This window comes from Tursiops truncatus, chromosome 2 (genome assembly GCF_011762595.2).
Source record: "Tursiops truncatus isolate mTurTru1 chromosome 2, mTurTru1.mat.Y, whole genome shotgun sequence".
NCBI lineage: Eukaryota > Metazoa > Chordata > Mammalia > Artiodactyla > Delphinidae > Tursiops > Tursiops truncatus.
In genome coordinates this window covers 60,964,066-60,991,434 of record NC_047035.1, presented here as the reverse complement: position 1 = coordinate 60,991,434, position 27,369 = coordinate 60,964,066, and the positions used below count along the sequence as shown (strand labels likewise).

Below are 27,369 nucleotides of genomic sequence, written 5' to 3'. Positions count from 1 at the left end.
GGAACTCTGGTCTGAAGGGCTGGGTGCGAGGCTTCTTTGCGAGGCCCCCAATGAACAAGTGAAACTAGAGGAAGCGCAAAGGAAAAGAAGGTTAGACTTTGTTTTATTACCCAGATTCTATTTTTAGTTCCCAGGAATTGCTAATGGTCTTTGCTGGTGACAAATATAGACATGATACAAAAAACAAGAAAAATGGTATTTGGAGAATAATGAAGGGAAGAGATGGTGTGATTGAATTAATTCCTGATCCACTGGAGTAAAAAGCCAGTAGCTACTGGATCAAGTAGTGGGATTATATTATACATATTATTTGGAAATATGGAGGCAAATTGAAGAAGAAACAGAAAGGATTCAAAGACGTTGCTTCCAAGGAAAAGGATGAGGAGGATAAGTGGGATGAGAGGTTTATTTCAGTTATAAGCGTTTCAGGCCTATTTACATTTTAACCAGTTTGCGTGTAATCTTTAACAGATTAAAAACAAAAACAAAACCCCCCCACAGCTGCCACGGAGCCCCCGCTTGCAGACCGAACAACTTCCCAACCACACGCCCTGTTGGGCCTCACCCAGCAGAGTGAGCAGCCGGCTCTCTGTGGGCTCTGCCTCCCTCTGACTCCCAACCCGTTGCCTAAAGGATAGGGATCCTTTCAGTTTTCTCAGAACCAGAAGCCCGGGTCACAGGATGTGAAGGTTGGAAACGCGCATTCGAGATCACCCTTTGCACTTTTTCCTCATTTCCTGCGGAGGAAGTCAAGGCTGATGGGGCGTGAGAGCTGGCCCAAAGGCACTGCTCCGTTTCCGTGTCTGAACTGGATCTTGGGTCTCCAGATCTCATGACGGGTGTGGTTTCCACTGCTGCAAAGTGTCCCCTCCTGCGAGTTTATTCTGGCCTATGTGAGCATCTCCCTCCATGCTGCTGATTTTCTTGGTGTCTTGGTTTTCCAGCTGCCCTCTTACCCAGGTACTGTTCTGAGCTTTATTATAATTACCCTCAGGGGTGTTTGGCCTGTTGGGGTGGGGTGGGTGGGTGGGTGGGTGGGAGGAGTCCTGTGCAATTTACCCTGAACTCTGCTGCCCCCTGCTGGCGACGGCTGATGTTTACTTTTCACCCTTTAGACCTGGGTCCCGCCAGCCTCTTAATGAAATGTGTTACCTTTAGCACTTTGGCCTCTATCTCTAAGTGAAGAAAATCCTTTCCTTCAGGGCACTGATGTGCCCTCTGACCTGTGCCAATCTGTGTTGACCAGTCCAGTTTGTTCTAGGCCCTTCCTTGCTTCTTAAACTGTGATCTTTGAACTAACATTACCTCCTAGACATTACCTAGGAGCTTGTTAGAAATGCAGAATCTTGGGCCTCACTCCACATTTACTGAATAAGAATCTGCAGTTTAACTAGATCCCCAAGTGATTTGTGTGCACACGAAATTTGGAGAAGCACTAGATCAAACTCAGCTACACTTCAGGAAAGAATTGATATCAATCTTACCTACTTGGTAATTATCTCTGATCACTCTAATACCTGTTCCAGTCCTGTTACCTGGTAATAATCAATTCTTGCCCAGATACTTTTTTCTGCTCCATTTATGCCAGAACAACTGCCTATAATAACAGAGAACAGAAAGTAGCATAATTGGAATTCTAAATTTTAAAATTCACTGAATTAAAATTAATCCATTAAATCAAATGGTGAAAAGGCATAGCACATGAATTGTGCTACAGTATCTTAATCGTTCTGCGTATTTTCCTCTTTCCTCCCACAGTTATTAATAGAAATGGCATATTTTAGCTTTGAAGATAGACTAAAATTATTCTATAAGTTCTTAAAAGACCTATTTTGTTTATAATTTATAAAATCTCTGTGTATAACTGAATGGGTACTTAGGAAGCATTAATCTGGGGGGGGGTTCAGAATTCCAGAAAAAGAACATGTTATTAACTGAAGTCTCTCCCATGTTCTCCTGCACAACGTCATTTATTCTAAGGCGTTCAGTCAGCAAACGTTTACCAAGCACCAGCTATGAGTGTTAGATGCTGAGAATTAATGGCAGATATGGTTCCTATTTTCACTGATCTTCCAGTCTAAGTCAAAAGACAGCCATTAAACAAATTGTGGTTTAATAAAACTGTGTCAAGTGCTAAAAGAGAAAGTGTAGGGTGATGGAAGATCGGTTGACTTCCATGAAATAAATGACACTTAAAGGATACCGGAATTGGTGAGGAATGGGGGAAAGAGCATTTTAGACAGAGACGGTTCTGAGACGAGCAGGAACAGCGTGGCAACACCAAGAAGGTGACTGTGGCTGCAGCATAAGAACGGAGAGGGAGGGCTTCCCTGGTGGCGCAGTGGTTGAGAGTCCGCCTGCCGATGCAGGGGACACGGGTTCGTGCCCCGGTCCGGGAAGATCCCACATGCCGCAGAGCGGCTGGGCCCATGAGCCATGACTGCTGAGCCTGCGTGTCCGGAGCCTGTGCTCCGCAACGGGAGAGGCCACAACGGTGAGAGGCCTGCATACCGCAAAAAAAAAAAAAAAAAAAAAGAATGGAGAGGGAGAGTCTCCCAAGAGGAGACCTGCGAGGTATGTCGAGGCCCAATCTGCAGGGTTTAAAAGCTCCTGGAACTTAGTTGATGATTTATCATTAGAACAATGGGAGACACTGGAGAGTTAAACTCAGGGGAATGACATCATATGATCTTTTTGTTCTCACCAACGTGCTGTTGTTTATACAGACTGAAGCTGACCCTGAATCTCTGGGCCGTGGCACCACTGCGGGGAGGACCAGTCTTTGGGTTGAGTGTAGGCTCTGTGCCCTTGGGATGGCTCAGCACTCTCTCACTCTTTCCTTCTCCGCATCTCAGTTTGGCGACTCTCTCAGGGAGTAAACTGCTCAGGCCCAAGTTCTAGGACAGATATATCGCACTGCACCCAGTGAGATGGGAGGACACCCACGTCTCCCCCGTCCTCACTCTCCCTCAGCACAGGCCTACAGGCTGTGCCTACCCATCTTCTGTCAACCCCCTGAAATAGGTCCTTGCCTCTTCTCTCCTAGCTAGCCCCCTGCTCCAAAGCTTCAGTGAAGGATTCGATGTAGTCTCCCTGAAGGTTTTTTCCCATGATGTGTTCTGACTCCATATGAAGTGATGCTTACTCTTTGAAAATAAGCCCCTGGTGTGTAAAGGTTAAGGATATCTTTCTTTAGGCTTAGAACAGACACTGATGTCAGTTCATCCCTGGATAGAATTACTGGAAAGGGAAGTTCAAAGGGAGAGCTCTGATTTGACAAGAAGAATCTCCGAAGTATGACGTTGCTCAACAAAGTTTTACTTCAGGAGGAAGTACTCATACTATTCTGGAAGGAGCACGTGGATTATTTAGAAACTCTGAAAACTGACTAGTAGGCCTTTCTGATGCTATAGCTTTCAGCAGCGTAGAAGAAAGATAATGTTGACCTATTAGTAGAAATGGAATTGCTTTTTTTTTTTGCAGTACGCGGGCCTCTCACTGTTGTGGCCTCTCACGTTGCAGAGCACAGGCTCCGGACACGCAGGCTCAGCGGCCATGGCTCACGGGCCCAGCCGCTCCGCGGCATGTGGGATCTTCCCGGACCGGGGCACAAACCCATGTCCCCTGCACCGGCAGGCGGACTCTCAACCACTGCGCCACCAGTGAAGCCATGGAATTGCTTTTAAAATAACTATGTGGAGGTTGTGAGGAAGAGGAGTGAAAATGAAGTTGGTACGAGTCAGAAAGATTTTACTCTGCAACGAAGTTTTGTTTTCTTTGGTTCTGTATTCTGTTATTGAAAAATTATTGATTTATTGAAATTCATTGTTTAAGATTTCTTAACAGAACTATTTATTTTATGTGAATAACACTGCTCTGCAGTACTTACTGTCTGTCTTTGTCATAAGCTCCATGGGCAGCCAGGCCTGGGCTCCGGCGGGCCATACTGACTGATCACTTGAGCTCATGACTGGGGGTAGCAGATGTGGTCTTCAGAAGTGTCCCCAGGAGCCTGGGAGAACAAGTCTCAGTACAAAAACCAAAGTGGGTATGTGGTTCTGAAGAGAAGTTTCTCCAAACTCACATAAACGTGAGTCCTAGAGCACTACCCTGACCACACCAGCACCTGTTGCTTTGGGCTGAAGCCAAGACTCTGATTTTGCAATGTTAGTGTGCTACCAGTATTCCAAAGGAGGCTGTAAAATCCTCAGACCTGGCTGACTGTACACTGATTTATACATTTCTATTTGTGCCAACATAAGCACATGCCATGTAACACACTGAGGGATTCTGTAGTGAAATCATACAATGACAGGTTGTAGCACCAAGAATTCGGAGCATCCAGTGAGTGTCCAGGCTCTTCTAGAACTTTGTACGAACCCTCAATAGAGCAGGTAGAATTTGGGAAGGATTTCTCCCTCAGCTGAAGCCTATTCAAGTCACTTTCTAGAAAAAAAAATGCTGCTTCCAGGGAGCTGTCATTTCTCTCTATTTCCTTTTCACCCACCAATCTTCCTTGAACAAGACGAGCAAATGTGGGAGCAAGAGTGCAGAACCACGTCCTGAGGATCAGCGTTTAGCAGGTGAAGTTCTAGAAGGGAGACCAGTGTTTGGGTGCCATCAAAATCAGTAAGGGCATTTCTAGTGGAACAGAAACGTTTTCCCTGAAGGCAGATGTCTAAGGGCTCTCACACTTTCACTTCCTGGAAAAGGTAACAAATACAGTAAAATATGTGATTTTCCTTAGATGTTCTGGATGAATTTCCCGTGAGATTTCTCTTTGTGCCTTTTTTTGGTGTGTGTTTGCTGTTTTGTGTTCTGTGTTCAAGAAAAACACCTGTGTTTTCGTTATAACTGGTGGCAAAAGTCAACCAGGCTGGAGGTCTTTGCCTTTGCTCCAGCTGTCTCTTCTTTACTGCAAGGTACTTATTGTGGGGGGCAGAGGTTTTTGCAGAATGAATAAAACTGGGTGAGCTTAAAAAGAAAACCAGGGACAAAGAAAGTGGCTATATCGAGTGAGTTTAAAATGTCCTATTTTCTGCAGCAGTGCGTATAACAGACCAACCTCTGAGAGCCATGTTCACAGCCTCGTTAAATGCCCAGAGCTGGAAAAAAATCTGCAGACTTTATTGGCCTATTTCTCACTCCATCCTTGCTTTGGTTGGGCTTAGGAACTTAGACTGTCCTGGTGAAGGAGGAAAGAAAGGGAAGTGAGAGAGACAGAATCATATTTAGAATGACAGCATTAAATTTGAAGAGACTAAATAAACTTAAGTGGAAATAAAAGCTCAAGAACTAAAATAACATCAGTCTCAGTACATAATCTATGAAATTTATATCTGCTTAGTCACTAAACAGAGTACAGAGTAGCATCTGCACCACAGATGTCCTCAGAGCACTTGTATGTGTGGGACTCAAAAACCATCCTGAGGAATTTCCCAAAACAAAATCATCTCCAATGGTAACTAATATTTACCTTCAGAAAAGTGAAGACTAACAGGTCCTCCTCAGCTGTTCTTTTGCTAAAAAAAAAGTTCTTCATCTGGCATTGCCAGTTTTGTAATTCCTAAATCTGATATTTGTTAACTGCATATGGCATGCCTGGTACTGTGTAACTCTGGGGTGCTTCTATAAATATAAGTGTGATACAGTCCCGCCCAAGAAGAGTTTACATTCTAGTCAAAGAAATTAGCTACATACATATTGGGTAACATTAAGGGATAGGACTGGATCTGATGAAGTTTCATTGTGGTACAACTGAATACTAACATTTATTAATCACCTACTACGTACCAGCTTCTGTACGAATTCCTCTATGTCTATTAACTTTTTTATCCTGGCAACAATCCTCCGGGGTAGGAGCAATTATTATCTCCATTTTCAGAAGAGGAAATGGAGACACAGAAGTTTAACACCATCACCAGACTGTATATGGCTGAACTAACAATCAAAACTGGCAGTCTGGTTCCTGTGCTTCAGCTCTGACCTCTGAGATTTCCTGCCTCCTAGAGTGAGAAGGAAGGAGAACAAGGGCCAACATCATCTGGGTAGTTTCTTGGAAAAGGCATGGTTTGAGCTGGGTGCAGAAATACCAGTAGGCATGTGTGAATTGCTAGAAGCAGAGGCTGGAAGGGCTTTCCAGTTAGGGGAACAGCATGAACATGGGTGGGCTCCAGGCAGAGTGGGTGGAGGGGCAATAAGGAGTCATGCCCACTTGGAGGCCAATGTGTTCCAGTGGAAAAAGAAGGGGCTCCAGGGTTATACCCAGTTAGTTCAAGTTCTAGCTCAGTCGCTTACTTGCTTGATCAACTTCTCTGAGGCTCAGTTTCTTCATCTGTCTATTGGGAGGAAATCAATACTCTTGTCACAGCGTTGTTAGTAATAGAGATATTATACACATAGTCACATTATAGGTACACAATAAAAGAAAGCTGTTCTATTACTGTAAAATCTGTGTTAGGAGAAATGGGAACTCATACAAGATAGGGAGATGGGGCCAGATTGTGGAAAGCCTTTAGGTTAGTGTTTTTCAAACAGGGTTAGGACCCATTAATGGACAGTGATTAGTTATAGTGGGCAGCAACAAGTTTGTTTTATTTATTTTTGGGTGAAATAGAGCTGGAATTGAAATTTCAGAGTGCATCTAGGGTAATAAAGTATTGTTTCATGATTCTCTTGATTCAGTTTATGTATATTTTTGTGTATTTTGTGTATGTGTGTGCAGGGTCACGATATAAAAATTATTTTGTACTGTGGGTTGAGGTAAGAAAAAGGTTTAAAAGCCACTGCTTTAGGTGGTGCCTTCCTCTACTAATTCCAGATTTCCTGGTAGATAATAACTTGCCAACAAGACCCAGAGCAATCTTGAAATGCTTGACAGTGTAGTAAGTGTAGATTGTAAACCACGGCAGAGTGAGAGTATGTGGAGAGTTTATCTTGGCTTTGTCCTGTGAGGCTGTAGAGGCACAAAACTGTGGCCAAACAACATGAGGAAAGAGGAGTTCCTTTGTAAGAGTCACACATTACTGCTTTTGACCTCAAGAAGCCATGTGGTGAAACTTGTTCCGAACCTGGCTAACAACTTTTACAAGTCTTCTGGAAAATTTGTGTCAGTTGAAAACTTTCTAAAGAAAAAAAACATGTGGGAAATAATCATTCTTATAGAAGTACTATTTTCAAATTTACTAAATAAAAAACATTTTCCCCAAATGTCTCTTTTCCCCACCAGCAGTACCTTCTAATATAGCCACTTGATAGGTTGGTTCTGTAGAGTTTCCTCACTCTTAGGAGGCAACAGCTTGTTCTTCCTAAATTGTTGTCAATGGCAACCATAAAGGAAAAAAGAAAAGGTAAAGGGTGGAAAGTTGGAGGCGGGGGGGAATGTAAAAGATGTTTAACAATTACACTTAACAATGTCAACCTAAAAAGAATCCTGTCCTGAATATTTTCGTAAGTGAGATTGCTCTCTGCTTTCTACTACACAGGATATTTTTCTGTCCCCTCAGCCTCCAGAGTGCCCCAGCCCTTCTTTCTCCTTCCACATGGAAGCAGTTTGCCACAGTTCACATCTGACCTCTCTAAGGGCTGCAGTGACTTCGACCCAGCTTCTTACTGGTGCATCTCTGAAGTTGTAGTTCTGTTCTGAAAGGAGAAATTATTCTTGTCTTCTAATTATTCTTGCACTCCAGGAAGTCACTCTGGTATCTCCCTTCTGGTTTCATACTCTTACCTTGCTGCTCTGCTTGTCCATCAAAAACCAATCCCTTTTCCTCCTGCACAGTGATTTGAGACATTGCCCCCTGCACCCTGTGTCTTTATATCATAATGTATTTTCTTTCCTAGTCTCTCTAGTAATTATTTTGACCTTAGATTTTTCTGAAAGACTGTGAATTCCTATATCTCCCAAGCCCGGCTTCCACCTACCTAACTGATCCTATTCTCCTTTTGCTTAAGGCCAGGAAATTGTCTCTTCACAATTTGTCTCTTGACAGTCTTTTTTTTTTTTTTCCATTAAAATCTACATAAAGCAACTCTGCTTCTAGAACAACTTCCTACTTGCTAAATGCCTAATCTCATTTCCTTTTCTTCTGAGATATTTTCCAATATGATCAATACTTTTTAATACAGCAAAAATGTAGACTGGGTTCCCAAGACCCCAGCTACACTCACTGGTGACAGAAGAGAAAGGGGCACTTAAGCACATGAGATGTTAAATTCTGTAGTGACCTGGGCCCCAGGTCACTACAGAAGTCTGAAAACATTTTCACGTATCTACTTAGCTGTTTGACACTAGCCACTTTCTTTTAAAGTTCTTGATCATGAAATCATTTTGTGTGAGTGGTGGTATGAGGTGAAACATTCCTTGGTGAAAGGTATTTATCTTCTAACTTCTCTAAATATTGATTTGTTGCACATTCAAAATGTTTTGACTCCTTGATTTAAAGATGATAACAAAACATGTGGTTTTCTCCAATCTGTGTATTTTCATAAAAGGAATACAATCTATTGGAATAACGTACTGTAAAATTAGAAAAAAATAGAATGAAACTGTCCTCTTTCTCTTCTATTACTGTGATTTTAAACCAGGAAAATCACAAGGATTTAACACCCTTCAGAGGGATTTCTCACAGCTAGCACTGGAGTCCTTTTCCCTGGATATACATCATATCCATTGTCTCTTACTGAGTGTCCTATGGGGCCCATATCCTGCTAGGGACTCTTCATACATTCATCCCTACAACTTGAAGGTAGAGATTACTTACCAACATTTCCCTAATGTGGAGAGGCTCGGAGAGGTTACATGGCCTCTGTGCCAAGAGCTAGCTAGTAAGCCAAGGAGTAGAAATGTAGCTTGGTGCCTTGGTCTACAAAGCCAGGACCTTTCCCATTATTTATGGGTGCTTACTTTACCACTTTTGTGTTTTCAGTATCTAAAGTCTGCACTGTCCAATATCGTACCCACTAGCCACAGGTGCCTACTGTGCACTTCAAATGTGGCTAGTCCAAAATGAGATGGTGTATTTCACAGACCTAGTATGTGAAGTGGATGTAATGTGTCTCATTAATAATTTTTAAAATATTGATTACATATTGGAATGCTAACAGTTCATGTACATTGGGTTAAACATAGCTTATTATTACTATTCTTAGCATATTATTAAAATTAATTTCACTTATTTCTTTTAAACCTTTTTATGAGAATTTAAAATTACCTTCATAGCTTGCCTTACATTTCTGTCAGACAGGACTGATCTCAATGGAAGGTGAGAGAATTGGTAAACTTCATTGCCCTCTGTGTCTCCTAATTACAAAATTGGCTTCGTTGATTTATTACTGTGTGCCAGGCGAGTGAATGTGGCATGAGCCATTCCCCTGCACTTGCACGGGAGTGAAGTGCGTTCTCTGCTTAGGGAGTCTGAGCCTTTTAATGTTCCCTGCCAGAGGTTCATTCCCTTAGCTCAAGGTCAGTGGTATTTTGCTCACACACAGATGTTCCATTTTCTTGGCTGGCTGTGTTCCAGGCTGTCTGTCTGCTGCTGTGTTGCACTGTCTCTCAGCCACCAAAGTCAATGTTACCATGTTCCCCTGCAGATCCTTGTGAGAGAGTCAGTGGGGAGCTTTTGGGCTTAAAAGGCTAAAGGCCTGTGAGTCTTTAGAAGTCATTCCAGAAGCCCCAGGTGAGCAGTGTTGTTTGTGTAAAGATGGAAATATTTTCTATCACCCGTCCAAATTGTACATGGACATCTGACCCACCCTACCACACATCCTAACATCCCATTGTCTTGACTTAAAGTTCACATCATGCATGTCGTCTCACATGTTTTGAGTAAAATTTTCAGATCCCCAACCAAATTCTGGGTTATGACTTTCTTCAAATGATGAGTAAAGCAGAAAATGTAAAAATGTGTTATTTTACTGACCAGGTCGGTGGCTACCTTTTTTAATTTAAACCAAATGAAACTCTTATCATATGTACTTAATTCATTCCAGTACACATTTATTTATTCATTCATTAATATAGCATTTACTGTGCAGCAGGTACCCAAATGACACATGTTCCCTCCCCTCAAAGTGCTCTTGCAAGCCACGTGCACAGTTGGACTCAATACTTGCCTAAATGTGAATTTGTATTTGGAGGGGTGGTACCAACAGAGTGCTTTTGGAGTTTAGTGGGGAAAGGACTTTTGCTCCAGAATGACCAGGGAAAACCTTAAAAAAAGGAGATATAATTTGGGCTGAACTCTGAGAGATAAAGAGTTCAGGGAAAAAGCAAAAGGATGTTTGAGTAAAGGAGAGAGGTTGATGTCCATGTGGGCGGAAGCAGGAGCTGAGGTCAGGGATGTGGGTGGAGTCAGATTAAATTCTGACTAGACTGACAGTGCTAGACTGAGGAGTGTTTATCTCTTAACCTCCCTACTTTTCTCTGTAAACAATGTTAGGGAAGACACTAAAGTAAATAAATTTCAAGAAACATAAAGCAATGAAATAACAAAGCATAAATAACAGCTATCACACTAGGGGAAGTACCAATTAAAATAAGAAGACAAGAACAGATGACATAGCAGAGTAAAACCTCTGCTTATGAGATTCCTTGTGGTCAAAACGAAAAGGAAAGTAAGATTGATATTATAATTGCTACTGTCTGTGAGGAAGAAACTTTCCCTACCACCAAATTTAAAAGACATTTTGACATGGGCTGAGTAATATCTAGAAAATTCCTCAACTACATAGATTTATTTTAATATCCCTTATAAAATCACAGGGAACACATTCTGTGGATTGGTGCTTTTCAAAGTGCAACGTGCTCAGTCACCTGAGGAACTCGTTAAAATGTAGGTCCTGAATCAGCAAGTCTGGGGCCAGCCTGATGTCCTGCATTTATAATAAGCTTCCACCACTGCTGCCGCCCCTGCCATCTGCAGAGTACAATTTGGGTAGGATCAGCTACTATAAAAGTGTATTAAAGCAGAGAATCATAAAAAAAATCATGCATGTGACATTCATTTTATTATAACTAAAGGTGCAGTCGTTGAGCTGTCTTTTGATGTAGAGTCTGGGCCTTTTCTTTACTATCCAGTCTGAAGGAGGAATGATTCTAAATTTCCACATTTTTGGAAATTTCCCATTGTTTTTTTTTCTTACAGTTGTCTCATATAAATATAGTGTGACAGCAATTTTTAGCACCTAATTTACTGAGAGTACCCAAAGCAATCAACTAAGTTTTCACAGAAACAACTAATCTCTTTTCACCCACATTTTGATTACTTTATATAATATTTAACCAAATTATAAATTATAGTAACAAAATGAAATAGTATAAATACATTTGAGAAAAAACACAACTGAGTCTTGGCAAGCAAATAACTGGGGAGACAGAAACGCTCTGATTTGCTAGCTGCTAGCATTCAGCTGGCCCTGGGCTTTCCTCGGTGCATTTTCAGAGGGAATGAGGAACATCTGTTAACCAGCTAGCTGGATAAGTGGAGGTCAGCTAGTGTGACTCTAAGAGAGCAGAGGCCAAGAATTCAGCTCTCTGATAATTAGGCTGGATAGAATATACAAAGGCCTAGATGGGCAGCGTGTCCTCCAGCAATATTCCTTAAATGTTTTAGCTTGACCTGATGCGCGCCTGACAGCAGCTGATTCAACACTGTGCTCTCTGACAAGGCTTTGTAGGAGGCACAATCTTGGGAATCTTTTTTATTCAGAGTAGGGTTCAGTGAATGGTAGCTGCTGACTGAATGGTTCTGGAAAGCCCAGGTCATCTGGAACAAGCGAGTTCACGATGATGTTTAGTCTACAGGACTTCTGGTCTCCACCCAGTAGCGCGACTCCCTGAGGAGCCAGTCAAAGCTTCCATGCCTAACCAGTGGCACACAAGTGCCAGAATAGGACAAAATATTTTCACCTCATAAAATATGAAGAATTGGTGCCCAGCAGGTATAAAGAGCTCCTACAAGTAGGTAAGAAGAAATCAAATCCAACTGCCAAAGAGAAAAAGTGTATTTATTTATTATTTTTTTAGCATCTTTATTGGAGTATAATTGCCTTACAATGGTGTGTTAGTTTCTGCATTATAACAAAGTGAATCAGCTATACGTATACATATATCCCCATATCCCCTCCCTCTTGCGTCTCCCTCCCACCTTCCCTATCCCACCCCCTCTAGGTGGTCACAGAGCACCGAGCTGATCTCCCTGTGCTATGCGGCTGCTTCCCACTAGCTATCTATTTTACATTTGGTAGTGTATATATAAGTACTTGCCACTCTCTCACTTCGTCCCAGCTTACCCTTCCCCCTCCCCATGTCCTCAAGTCCATTCTCTACATCTGCGTCTTTACTCTTGTCCTGCCCCTAGGTTCATCAGAAACATTGAAAAAACATATTTAAGCAGGTAATTTACTCAACAAATTCTCAGGGAATGTAGATTAAAATGAGCTCTTGGATTAACAAAAATTTAAATGTCCTTTAATATGCAATGTTAGTGAGGGTGTGGGTCAGTGGGCACGCATACACTATTGTGATTATGTAACTCGATAAAGTCTTTTTGAAGGGTAATCTCAACAGTGTTCACTGAAAAAACATATGTTTTGAGCACCTCAGAGGTGCTAGCACTGTTCTATGGGCTGGGAATACACCAGTAAAAAAAGGAAGCCCTGTCTCATAAAGGTTACCTTTTAGTGGAGGGAGACAGTAAACAAATAAATACGTGTCTTGGGATGATAAAAGCTGAGAAGAAAATAAAGCAAAGTCAGGCTCCAGAATGACAGAAGTGGGTGGGGTGCTATTTTGTATAGGGCGGCCAGGGATACCCTTGGTCAAGGTGACATTTGACTATTTGCATCTCTTAGAAGAATGACATATCTATATGCATAGGCATTGAAAGAGCTTCAAGATCTATTGTTTATTGATAATAGCAAGTTGCAGAACTATATCTTGGGTATAATCCCTTTATGTTAAAAAGGGTAAATGTGTTTGTGTATGTATTTAAGTTCATACATACATACATATGGCGCCTAGATACAATACAATAAATACATGGGGGGTACACATATACACACCTCACGCTGTTAGCCCTGGTTGTCTCTGGGGTTAAATTTGATTGCACAGGCTGTGGTTGGAAGGAGAGGGATCCTATAGTATGCCATCTGGGTATTTTTTTTTTTTTAAGTAAAAATCAAAATACTGGAAAGACACGATAATATTTGGGAAAAAGTACAGATTTAGTAGAAGATGGCAATGATAAAACATATTTAAACGTTTCTAAACTAATCATTTGGGGGTATGACCTTAAAGAAAATGTCAGCAGCCTCAGAAAAGGAGCGAGAGAAGATAGGGAGATGGTGGCTTGGTCTCACAGAGGGACAGTTTGGAGCCACAGTTTATACTCAGGCATCCCCCAGCCACTTGTGGTGAGGCCTTGGGCCACTTAACCTTTCTAGGGATCAGTGTCCTTATCTGTAAAATGGGACAACTACTTCTCAGAGTAGTTGTGAATAATAAATGAGTTGATTCACAGACAGCGTTCAGAACACTGGCACATAGTTTAGTGCTTAATAAATGTTAGCTATTAAAAGGGTCCTCAGATCCACCAAGGTGGGGATGGCTTCACACCAGGTAGGCAGCCCATCAGCAGAAGGTGGGACCCTTTGACTTGCTCTTTAGCATCTTGGCATTTCTCGGATATCTGTGAAGTTTGAAAAATATTCGTTCGGTAATTAATCAGGGTACAAAGGACTGGCTGATGTGTGGTTTAGAGGTCAGGGAACAAGTGTGGGACACAACAGAGTCCGATACAATGGAGCTCAGAGCGGACTCCACCACTTAATAGCTTTCACCTTTGTCAGCTGAAAAATAAACAGGTCTCCAGACTCCCACTGGGGTGCTATTTGCACTTATGGCCAGTGGGAAAACAATGGGCAGGCTCTCTTTGCTTTGTTGACATTCGCCTTAATAAGCTATACTATTGGTCCTCAGAAAATCAAGGGGTTTAGTTGGCTTTCCAGATTTCTAGGAAATGTAAGTTTGCACACCTGCAAGTGAGTAATTAACTTTAAAATAAATTACTAGACATTTAAAAGTTTCCAGAAAGCAAGTTGTAAACTCTGCCCATTGTACTCCTTTGATTACAAATGGCAGGAGTGGGTGACACATTTAATTTTGCTGAGGGCAAATGGTAAGGGACCCTGCCTGAACTTCTTCTGTTGAGGAAGGAGAAAACCAGAATTCCCCAATATCCCACTGGACACCCCGTTTCTCATTGCTTCCCCAATACAACCTCTCCCTTTATCTTCCAGAATAATGTTGCCAAGTAAGCTGAGGTATAGAATGACCCTGCCAGGGTCACTGTGCATTAAGAGCTTTGGGACAAAGCCAGGCACATTTACAGGACACTTAGTCAATCAGCCCAAGTTCTGACCTACCAGATCCCCTCGTGGAGCACAAAAGTGGCCACACACTCTTTGTCAAGGCAACCTCGGCAGGCTCTCTCTCCCCCTTTAACCCTTCTTCTGTCTTCTATTTCCTTCTCTTCTTTTCAGCCAGTTCTCCTCTACTCCCTGTTCTGTGTATTTGCTATGTTATTTCTCATCTTGTTACCCATGGGGCACGCTTGCCAACATTCCATCCAATTTTACATTAATTTTAATATCCTTATGTGTGCTCAAAATAGACATAGGCTACAGTTGTCTCAGATGAAAAAAGTTGTCACTTACCAAGCTAGAGCAGGCTTAGTCAGCTTGCCACATCCCCATCTTTTTAAATGCTTCACAGTGTCTTTGAGAAATAACATCTTTGGGGAATGAGCTATAATTTATTGGGAGAAATTAGCTTTAGTAAATACTTAAGTACTCTCATGATGAGGGACCAAGCAAGATTTGTCTCTGTCCCTGAGTGTTTAAGAATTTAAGCATAAAAGCAGTAGCATTGTTCCTGGTGGATGGCAGCCCCAGAGGTAAAATGCTTCTGATTCAGGGGATTTTCTTTGGAGGTTTCTTGGCTAATGACTGTTGTGACGAATGCGTATGTATTCTGTTCTTGAGACTTAAATTTGTACGTGGGGCGTAGTGGTCAGGTTATTGAAGAGGGAGCAAAAAAGCGGTGGCTTTATGAAACTCATTTATCCTCTTTATCAGGATTGCTTCCTTGTTTGTTAACTCAAAGTATTAGTGAGGATTTAGGGAAATAATCTTGCTCTCTAATTAGATGAAATGGGAGGCTGCTTGCTACAGCCATAAATGATCTTTTGAGGTGTTACTAATCCAGCTACATCTCAGCTGCCCAATTTGTGCAGTCTGTTGATGATACTATTCTAGTGAAGAAGGGGTGGGGAGATTGGCGATGATTAAGAAAATTGGTTTTGCTTAAAACCTAATGATAACACTTGAGGGTAAGGTGAAAAACAATAGCAACTTCTAAAGTCAAGATGGGTTGTCCAGCAGTGACTTATTACTCAGCTACCTCCCACGATTCAGATTATTAAGTGCTTGGCTACGTGTGTAAGAAATGAATTACTAATTAATGCTGTTAAGGCTGATGTTCTTGTCTAGCATTTAGACTGACTTGTTGGTGTCTGCTCCGTCCTGGGGCCCTGCAGGGTGCCTGGTGTGCTCTCTTCACGGGGCTCCCAGATTGTCTCTCTCTGGGGAACAGTGGTAGGAAAGAGGCAAAACAATCTCCATGTGATGTCTCCACCTCTCTGGCATCAATAATCCAAGCTACAGGGTCTTGTTATTCTTTATCTCCATCCACGCTGTGCCTAAATTGTTTTCTTAGCCTTTGTTCAAAGAAATTGGCCATCCAATAAGTGTTGTGAAGGAAATGAGGATATATATCCTTAAATCTGTTTCTTTGCTTTGTATAATGTCCCCAGCATTTATTTTCCCATAGAGATGCTGGCTTTCTAAGGAGGAGTCATTCTCTATTATCAGGGCAATTGAAAGGAACTGAAAAATGCAAAAGTGATTTGTACCTATATAGAAGATAATAAAGATCAGAAAATGCAAGGATGCTGCACAGACCGAAGACTCTACACTTCCCTCTGATAGATCAGGCGCGCTCACTCAGGGCAGCTGACAAAAGAATACGGGTGGACACTTTGGGGTCCACTTAATCAGAGCTCGGTCTAGTGGGTCAATTTTAGGGCAGCCACAGATCTAAAGGGGCTCTACCAAGGACGTGTATGCCAGAGAAGCCTCGGGCCTTCTGAGAGTGGAACTGACAGCAGTTTTAGGAGCAGACGTGTAATAACCAGGCCTCCATCCTTAAAATCAATTCTGAAGCCTCCGGGTTTCTACCTGGCAACTCCAAAATACTGAACTCTTATCAGTGCCATTATGATACTTTATGTGTGCCTCCATGCCTTTAAAAAATGTTTCTCAAAAGAGTGGTGGTTCAGTTTATTTTATTTTATTGTTTTTTCTCTCACGGTACGCGGGCCTCTCACTGTTGTGGCCTCTCCCGTTGCGGAGCAAGGCTCCGGACGCTTAGGCTCAGTGGCCATGGCTCACGGGCCCAGCCGCTCCGTGGTATGTGGGATCTTCCCGGACCGGGGCATGAACCCGCGTCCCCTGCATCGGCAGGTGGACTCTCAACCACTGCGCCACCAGGGAAGCCCTGTAATAAAGTTTATTTTAAAATAAAAGTGTTGACCATAACTGCTGGATAATAGAAAAACTTGACCTGCATTCTGAGGAGGATCATGAGTAATCTTTAAACTTATGTAAAAAGGGCTGCTTAGACGTTAACTGCCCAAATAGTGGCATCACAGCTCAGAGAGGACAAAAACAGAGCTTAAGAAGACATGTCTTGCAGATTGGATCTTGTTTGAAGGAACTAAATGTCAAAGGTAACATGATTTTGCACCTGCTGAATAATGAGGAAGATCCATTTCCAGAATATATTAAGTTAAAAAAAAGCAAAGTGCTAAAACTGTATATAATATGCTACCTTTTGTGTGTAACCAGGGCAGAAAATTAGAATATACATTTGATTTGCTTGTATTTGCACAAAGAAACCCTGGAAGGATAAATGAGAAACTAGTAAAAGTGGACAGATGGTGTGTGTGGGAATGGGGTAGGAGCATGACTTCTCGGGACACACCTTTATAGTACTTTGATTTTTTTTTTTTTGTATTTTAAAAATTCTTTTCCGTTGTGGTTTATAACAGGATATTGAATAAAGTTCCTTGTGCTATACAGTAGGACCTTGTTGTTCATCCATTCTATATATAATAGTTTGCATTTGCTAATCCCAAACTTTGATTTTTAAACTCTGTAAATGTATTCCTTATTCAAGAAGAATAAGTTAAAAGACAAACAACATGATTAGATGTTTTTCTGGAAAACTTAAACCCAAATGAAGCGTTGCTGGGAGAATGTAAAGCATGACATTTGAATATAAGCACAGCACTGTGAAGTAGTAGAAAGGTCAGTGGTCTGAGAAACGGGACATGGGTTCAGGTCTCAGTCTTAGTTTTGCCACAGATTACTTTGACATCATTTAACACTGGATTGGCAAATGGGCTTAACGTATGATGCCAATCATGTTCATAATTAAATATGAAGAGGCTGCCTGGAGTATTCTTTTGGGAAAGATTTGGAGGCCAGTCCAAAAGATTTCTTTAATTGATTAGTGATCTCTGCCATGGTACAGGAGAGGAAGGGAAAGTGACAGCATGCATGCCTTCATTTGTCCTTCCTGTGATTCTTTTTCCTCACCTGTAAATTTAGGGACTTAGACTAGAAGATATTTAGTCTCCTTGTAGTTCTAAAATGTTAATAATATGTAAGGTATATTCCAAAAACAAAAAACAAAGAAGAAGGGCAGGAGGGGAGCTGCCACAGAGGACAGAGTACGGTCAGTAGTTAGAGGTGGGAAAGATTGCCTAAAGTAGAATGTAGGAAGAGCGAAGTTTTAGAGACGTGCCATCCAACCGTGGGGGAACAAGCTTCTGGGACCCAGGCTGAAATTGTCTAGCATTTCCAGCTCCTTAGTTATTCATTTGGAAGGTAGTTAGGACAGTGATGCAACACTTTCTCCGAGAATTTGCTGGAGGAGATTCTTGGAATATGACAGGCTTGACAGCCCCCATTCCCATTTCCTTATGGAACATTATAACAACTAAAGGAGGAAACTTGGGAGAACCCCTGGGCTGCTAGTCCCCTGTGCTGCTATGAGGAGTTGAGAGACACAGAAACGGAGAGGGCTAGTCTCTCCTCAAAGCCTACGGTGAAATGGCAGATTTTTGTGGCTTCTTCAGGGCCCAGCAAGTGGAAGCCTCTGGATCCTCTTGAAAAGGAGCTGGCCTGTCTACTTGCTGTGTGTGGTTCCCAATGAACTGCCTGATCCCACTGTCTCCTTAAGTTTGAGAGCCACGGTTCTAAGTCTAGGGCCAGAAACCAGAGCAGCAAACCAAGTATGCAAGAGGAAGGGGACTGGCTACCCATGATCTTCATTAAGACATCAGGTAGAGATCCCTTAATGCCTGAGAGGGCTTCCTGGTGTTGTGGAAAACTTCATAGTCCTGGAGATGAGACATTTCGATGTTCTTGATGCCAGTAATCTGCAGAGAGGCAAAAGACACCTGGAGAGCTGACCCAGAGCCCGTTTAAGATGGCGATTTTCTTCTCCTCTCTGCTACCTGGACCCTCCTTTGCTCTGGAATTGCTGACAAAGCAGGCTGGACTCAGATATGCCAGCCTCAGGCTCCTGGCTCCTGTGGGTCAAGTGGGGACCCTCCTCTCCCAGCATCCCAGCCTGACAAAAGCTTCTAGGTTACACTGCCCAATGCAGTAGCCACTGGCCACATGTGACCATTTAAATTTAAGATAACTAAAATTAAATGAAATACAAATTCCAGTCCCTCAGTTGTACTAACCACATTTCAAGTGCCCAAAAGCCTTTTGTGGCTAGGAGTTACTGAATTGGGTAGCGCAGATATAGAACATGTCCCTCATCACAGAATGTCCTATTGGAGGGTGCAGAGTGTGTGTCTGGAGGCCACTATGAACAGAGGGATCTACAACAATAAATAATAATAAAGAGTAAACCTAAAATCAACAAACAGGGTTAAGGTATGTATATTTTCCTTCACGTAAGATGTGAATGGGCTAAATTCATGAATTGAAAGACAGAGAAGTTCAGATTTGGTTTAAAAATATGCTATACGTTGTTTAAAGAAATTCATGCACTGCAAAGTGGCCAAGAAAAGTTGGAAAGTTCTTGTACACAAGTGTTTTCTTGTGGTTTAGACTTTATGTAGCTGTTTGTTATCTAATTTTACAAGCGATGTTGCCCAAGCTGTGGTTTTACAGGAGAATGCAAATCGGACTTGGGGTGTTCATACTAAAATAAATGAACAAACTTGTGGACAGAGTCATCACTATCTGTGATTCTCGCTAGAAATATTATTCTGCTAGAGGCGGGGGAAGCAGGAGAAATGAAGGGAGAATCAGTCCCTTTAGGATTTATCTTGTCACAGGGGCAGGCTTCCAACGAGCTGGAAAGAACCCTGTGTTGGGGTGGCTGGTAGGCATCCTCCTGGGAGCACTTATCCTGCCTGCTGTTCTGTTTACAACGCACCAAGGAGCCTGTCCTGGCAGGGCCGTTAGCATGCAGGGCCACCTTGGGAAACATCAGGTCCCTCCATCCATACTAGCTGCCCCCTGCCTCTGGGGGCTGGAAAAGTCAGGTGGGGCCTTTATACCCTGATCACTCTCATTGAATCCCTCCAGATTCCACAATAATATTTCTATTTGCATTTCCAGCCAACGTTCATGTCTTAGGATAGTCCCTGTATAATTGAACATCCGTCTCTTCCTCCAATGTTTCATAAGTTCTTGGGAGATTACAATATAAACAAGAATAGGAATTGAAAACTTTTGAAGTCTGTTTTAGCCATTATATAATATAAATCTAGCTGAGTCAAGCTAAGAGACTTGAGTAAACCTGATGTGCCTAAGAATATTTTCTTAGGATGCATATGTAGAGGAAAAACAAACACTTGATGTTGGAAACAAAGGTTACTTGTTTTTTGCCAGCCTTTTTCCTTGTACATAATTCTGTGATGACACATAACAGATATTCAATACATGGCATTAGATTAATGTCATTTAGGAAAATAAATTATATACACAAACTTGTATCCTAATAGAAATATAATTCAAAGTCATGGTGGGAGCTAAAATGATAAAACCTGAGCTAAAAGCTGAAATGAAGTGTACCCGGTTAGAATCATATAAGCAAATTAGATTATTTGGTTTTCTTTTTTGTACTACTTGAAGATGTGAGTAGAAGGCTGTGTTGTTGACAAACGGAGGACCTGAAATGACCTAGGTGTTCTGTGCTAACTTTTACTTTTTCTTCTCTAGTCCAGCATTTATGGATTGCAGCCCGGAGTCCCAGTTGGTTAGAGTGATGACTGGTCTTCATACTAAACACAGGCAGAGAGTAAGTGAGAACTAAGTTCCTGTTCGTTGAAACAATGGAACGTTTTCTTTCTAAGCTTGCCAGTATTAGAGGGTGAGCAAGAGAATGTGTGCATTGAAAGTTATTGTAGTCATTGCGTGACTTTTTTTTTAATGGGTTGGATTTGTTCCCCCAACGTGCTCCAGAGAGTGTACCCTAGTCTGGACCATCCCCCACTCTATTTGCAGGATGTAAGCAAAAGAGAAGGTCCTTCAGCATAAACCCATGACCATGGATAGGCAGATGCTGCCATGGCATTTGAACTGGAGGTGGTGCAAGAATAACTTCAGGGGGCTGAAGGCGTTTTATGACACTTTGTGATGTTACCTCCTTTTTTCAGAAAGACATCAGTAATAGAATGTAAGACTGTTCTTATAAATTTTTATGGTTTATGTGTGGTGTTAGACAAACATTTGGGGTTTGTCTTCTTGCTGTGTATACATTATAATTCCCGGGGATCTGAAGAACCTAGTATTAGATAGGTGTACATTTTTCACTCTTATACTATCCTTAGTTAAAAATACTTTAGGCTTGTCATCACCTGGCAGATGCAGGAAATACAGGCATGAAGAGTCCCACATGCCAACTGATAATTGGTGTTCTGTTGGAACTTGGTAATTCATGAAATTTGGGGCCCTTCCCAATCACCTGCCATCTCTTCTCACTGCCCTTAGTGTCTATCACAGCCCTTACAGTAGTCCTGGGAAGTCTCCCTTCTGGGAGGACTCTCCAATCTTTCTTGAATCATAGAATTAGCTGTAAAATAACATATTACCATTAGGTGTCGCTCTCTAACATATAATGTACTTAGTGAAAACGAAAAATTTCAATTTATTAAAAAAAATCACTCAATTGATATTGTAGAACATTAAATCTGTAGATTTTGAAAACATTTTTTCTTGCAAGTAAGAAATTCTTTCAGATAGAATAAATGGGACATATTTAGTCAGAATTTAAGTAAATAAAATTTCAAAGTTTATTTTATTTGCTGGACAGATTGCAAAAGGAAATCTGAAACTTTTAGGCTGGAATTCAAATTTTCCCTGACTTATTTCAAACCTGCATTTCCAAAATTACATTTTATTCTATCTGTCTTTAAGTACCCCACCCATCAGTCAAAAGGCCGCTTGCCTTTTTTTTTTTTAAATATTCATATACTTTGCCATGCTACTCCATTTGCTAGGAGTGTCCTTCCATCATCTTTTAATCTCATCTGTTCAAAACCTACATACTCTTACAGATAAGCTCAGATACTAAGTCCTCTATGAAACATTCCCTAATCTTCTCAGATGGGAGCACTTATTCCTACTTCTGTATCTCTGTGACATTTTACCGTGCTTCTTGTGCAATGTTTTGTAAACACTAGCTCAAATAATAATTATTCATGTATTGTCATGAAAGCAAGGACTGTGATATAATTACTACAAGCCTAGAACAGTGCTTAGAATAAAGGTTAGAAACGGTAGTGATGTTAGTTAAGTGAATGAAGTAATAATTTAAAAATAATGGAAACAGGAAGATTTTATTCTAGTTGACTTTTGAAGCATTGCCAGTTCACTGTGTACTGGAAACTGGCCAATGATCATTAAAGAGTAACAATAAATGGTAGTATATCAATTTTTGCCTCCCTACAGCACTGTGCATCCTACACAGTGCTGTAGGGAGGCAATCAGTCCGATTGATTTATTGGCCCTGATAATTGATGACATGAGAAAGGAAACAGCTCATCAATCCCTTAGGATCTCTAGAACTTCTGCTTTTTAGCCATGCTCTTGTGCATAAGTAAGAAGTACAGTTAGAAATACAAAATACTCTGTCTGGATTCAATTCAGAAAATGTGTTTCCTTCATCCACCATATTCACGATGAAACTGAGAGGGGATGCTTGGAGGAGAGGGTGGAAATTCTATCAAGGTAAAATTTAATGAGATAGAAATTTGAGCTCACCGCTTAGCAACTCATCCTATCAGGGAGAGGTGAACATCGAACTCATCAACAACAGTTTTTTTCTATCACCGTTGGTCTTTGTGATTATTATTGGTAACCTTGTTTGCCACCCTGTCTCATTACTTGTGTGGAAGGAGGATCATTCAGTCACAGCCCATAGGTTGGTAAACTGTCCCAGCAAGCAGAGATTCTATGAATCCTGACAGCCTCAAATTCTCAGGACACCCATACTCATTGGGACTTGACCCCTAACTTCTGGTGCAGTATTGAGTGAACTGCCTATTATTTTAATTTAAAAAATTACAAGAAACCACTTATAGAAATAGAAACAGCTATATATTTTGTATGATGAAATTACACAGGACAGACTAAAATTTAATTAATTATGCATAACTTTGATATTATTTTAATCTTCTTTTATACTCCTTCATCTTAAAGATGTTCCTAAAAGTAACCTAAAAACCTTAAAAAATCCCAAACATATACAGAGATTTCTAATGTTTCATGATGACCAACTAGTTACATCGATTTACCCCCTAACCTTCCCGTTGAGATACTCGTAAAAGTACATGCAGTGGCAGAGACATAGTGTCACAGAAACACGGAGATGATTTTCTGATTTGGCAACACCTGGGGGAATTGCCCCTAACCATCATGTGAATGATCAAAAACCTTGATCTGTGCATCACCAACAATGAAGTAGTAGGAAGGGCAACTGCCCATGCCCTTTGGTGTGTTCCATTTAAGGCAACTACTGGAGTCAGGAGATTCCTTCCAAACTTGACCATGGATGTTTTCTAATGTGGCTAATGGCATTCCTCTGTCCCCATTCAGAACCTTGAGAATATCTATAGGATGTGTATAACCATTAGTCTGGGTTTTTTTGTGTGTGTGCCTCAGTTTTGATAGAGCACCAATATGCTAGGCAGTAACAGTGAGTGTGAGATGGAGTCTCTTCAGAGGCAGGTTTGCAAGGTGTCCCACATCTCTTGGACTCCTATGAGAGGACTTTGCAAGAGGATTACTGAAGAGTTTTGTCTAAACTGATTTGTGAGAACAGTATAAATTTCTCCCCTAGTCTGGGGATGGGTGGGGCTTTCTCTAGAAAGGGGGCTTCAGGAGGACCACTCAGGGAGAGGACTGTGCTGCATGCCTGAGAAAGCTAAAAAGATTGTGGACTGAACTATCAGAGGTATTAATATGAATTTGTGACACATGTTTTTATATATATATATATATATATATATATATATATATATAAAGTTGACAGATATAGAAATAAATATTTTTTGCAGATAAGAATCATTGATGGGTGCTAAAATTAATGGGTGAAAGTATGATGAAAAGCAAGATATTTGCATAGCTTCAAAGTATCTCCCCAGAAGATACTTATTAGTTACAAAGTGGAAAATAGTAACTTTATAGAGGCATAATGTGGAAAACATGCCCTTAACCAACTGATCAAAGTTAACATCATCATTGATAAGATAGGAACATTATGTACCTCCTGATATGATGCACTGGGAAGCCACAACATCATTTCTGTGTCATTATTGCTAAAAGTGCGTATTCTCAACCTAATCATTAAGAAACATCAGACAAACCCAAATTGAGGAAAATTCAACAAAAAAACTGACAGTACTCACCCCCCAAATTTTAAAGTCATGAAAGACAAAGACAGACTGAGGAACTGTCACAGATTAGGGGAGAATAAGGAGATATGACAGCTAAATGCAATGTTGGTTTCTGCAATGGAACCTAGAGCAGTAAAGGACATTAGTGGGACAATTGGTAGACTTCTAAAAAAGGTCTGTGATTAATTAATAGAATTGTATCAATATTAACTTTCTGGTTTCAATAATTGAACTAGTTAAGTGTTAATGTTAACATTAGGGGATACTGAGTGAAGAGTATATAGGAAAGCTACTATTTTTGCAATTTTTTGAAGTCTAAAATTATTTCAGTTATAAAAAAAGAAAAATGTCTATAAGAGAGTGAAAAAATAAGCCACAGAGTGAGAAAAGATATTTTGCAATACATATATCTGATGATGAACTGATATCTATAATATGTAAAGAGCATCTATAAGTCAATGAGAAGACAGACAACCCAACTGAAAATAGGAAAACCCTTGACACTTGACCAAAGAGGATATTCAAATGGTCAGTAAGCAAATAAAACAGTGAAATATCACTTCACACTTATAAGAATGCATAAAATAAAAAAGAAATTGATAATACTATAAGTTAGAAAAGATTTGGAACAACAGACACTCTCATGCATTGCCTATAAAACTATTTGGCAGAATCTGCCAGAGCTGTGTATACACATAACTTACGGGTAAGCATATGTATCCCAAAAGACATACTTATATCTCCCAACTAGAAATAAGTCAAATGTGTATCAATAGGAGGTGGGGTAAAAAATTATGCTATTTTCATATAATGGAATACTACAGAGAAATGAGAATGAACATATTCTGACTATGTACAACATGAATGGATCTCAAAAACATAATCCTGAGCAAAGGAATTTAGACACAAAAGAATACATACAGTATAATTCCATTTACATAAATTTCAAAAACAGGTAAAACTAATCTGTGGTGATATAAATCAGAATAGTAATTCCCTTTGGGTAGGATTAATGATTGGAAAGGGGTACAAGGAAGGTATCTGGGGTGCTGATAATGTTTTAATTTGTCATTTGGTTGGTCGCTATGAGGATATATCCACCAGGTAAAAATTCATCAAACTGCGCAGTGTAGATTTATAAACTTTTCTCTACACATATTATATTTAAATTTAAAAGCTTATGTTAAGCAAAGAAAAACAAAACACCAATAAAAGGGGATAACATAGGACTGTTGTCTTTTTAGTACATCATGAAGCATACTGGTTCAATACAGGTTTTACACACACACACACACACACACACACACACACACACACACACACACACACACACACACACACACACACACAGTGTCTGGGAACACATAAAAAGACTTGTACAGGATCAGATTATCCAGGAATTAATGCAGCTCATGGCAGAGGATTTGACAAGAGGAGAAGGTATCTCCTGTAGTATCTCCCAGAGAAACACCTGGAGGGGCTGTGCTCATCCACGTTCAGGGGAGGGCTTGAGAGGGAGACGCTGTCAGAGCTGGGGAACACTGAGTGGGAATAAAGAAAAGACTGCCCCTGCTGCTTGGTATTCACCAGTCCTGGTGAAAATTCCTCCTCATTCAATTATGTGTAAATAAGGGGGAAAAAAAGCCCCAAACAGAACCTTTAAAAAATCCCCATGTAACATAAAAAAGGGAATGCACTGCTACAAAGTACAATTAAAAAAGTATGTGTGAAAGGTCATCATAGTAAAAGAAGAATATTTAAAATACAGCTGCTTTGAGTTATTAAAAGGCAAAAAGGATATCTGTGAAAGAGTATTTGAAGTGGGAGTGGATAAAGATTAAAAAAGAATTGCCAATGTTAAGAAAAGAATCCATAAAAATTAAAATACCACTGCAAAATTAGAATCCCCTTTGGGGACAGTTAATGTACAATCTATTATATAATGAAGAAAAAATGAAAATTATAAAAAAGAAAATGATGGATTTGGGGAATAGAACATGAAGCTATGAATAATTGGCATTCTTGAGGGTGACACTGAATGAATAGAAAGTATAATTAAGTGTATAATCAAAGATATATAAAGAAAAGTTTCTGGATCTGAAAAAAAAAATACCTGACACTATAGATTGAGGAAAATGTTTTAAACAAAATGAATAAAATGACGAGTTCCAGGCATATTCTGGTGAAAATGTGAATTCCCTGTATAAAAACAATTAAAGTTTTCAAGCCAGGTTACTTGTAAGGATAAAAAAAATAGATTGTCCTAAAATATGACACAAACTTATTTTTTAAAGTTTTTAAAATTTTTATTTTTTGGCCACACCACGTAGCTTGCAGGATCTTAGTTCCCTGACCAGGGATCAAACCCGCGCCCTTAGCAATGAAAGTGCGAAGTCCTAACTACTGGACTGCTAGGGAATTCCCCAAATGAACTTATTGACCAAACAGAAACAGACTCACAGACATAGAAAACAAATTTGTGTTTACCAAAGGGGAAAAGTGGTGTGTTTACCAAAGGGGAAAAGTGTATTTTTTTAAACACGATAAATTAGGAGTTTGGGATTAGCAGATACAAACTACTATATATAAAACAGATAAACAGTAAGGTCCTACTGTATAGCACAGCGAACTATATTCAATATCCTGTAATAAACCGTAATGGAAAAGAATATGAAAAAGAATATGTATATGTGTAACTGAATCAATTTTCTGTACACCAGAAACTAACACAACATTGTAAATCAACTGTATGTCAATTTAAAAAATTAGATTATCCTAAAGGACCATGATGAGAGCACTGATGCCAGATATATAAATAGAGTGAAGCCCAAGTAATTATTTTAAATTGTTATCCAAATGAAATACAAGAATAAAAATTTTAAAAGATAGAATGAAAAATAATTTGATAATATTTTAGGTGCATAATCTTGGGCTGTACTGGCAAGAATTTGGAAGTAAAAGAAGGTTAAACTAATACTTATACTACTCTTGGATTTTGTAATTAGAAGAAATATAAATTCAAATAGGATTTTGAAAAAGAACTTGATTGTATTATTTAAAAACTAGCTCTACCTTGTCTAAATCATAGATATGACTGAATATATAGATATGACTGACTCATTAGCTATATGCATATATGTATGAAAGTGAATTCAGCAAATTCTAACAGAGGTTACCTCTAGTTACTGAGACTGTAGATAACTTTTATATTATTACTTGTGCTTTTGTATTTTTATAAAACAGTAAAACGATATTAAAGCTATAATTCAAAGTAAAAGCAAGCACTGTTTTCTGTTTACAAAGGGAGAAAATCAGAATCAAG

The 27,369-nt window shown here is 40.2% G+C and overlaps 1 long non-coding RNA gene across 1 annotated transcript in view; it reads left to right on the top strand.

The window, feature by feature from the left end:
• The first annotated feature begins 723 nt into the window (after positions 1-723).
• LOC141277839 (uncharacterized) overlaps positions 724-27,369 on the top strand; it is a 100,407-nt gene continuing 73,761 nt past the window's right edge. Inside the window, exon 1 of the long non-coding RNA XR_012329697.1 lies at positions 724-960. This is a non-coding gene — a long non-coding RNA (uncharacterized lncRNA). The remainder of the gene's footprint in view (positions 961-27,369) is intronic.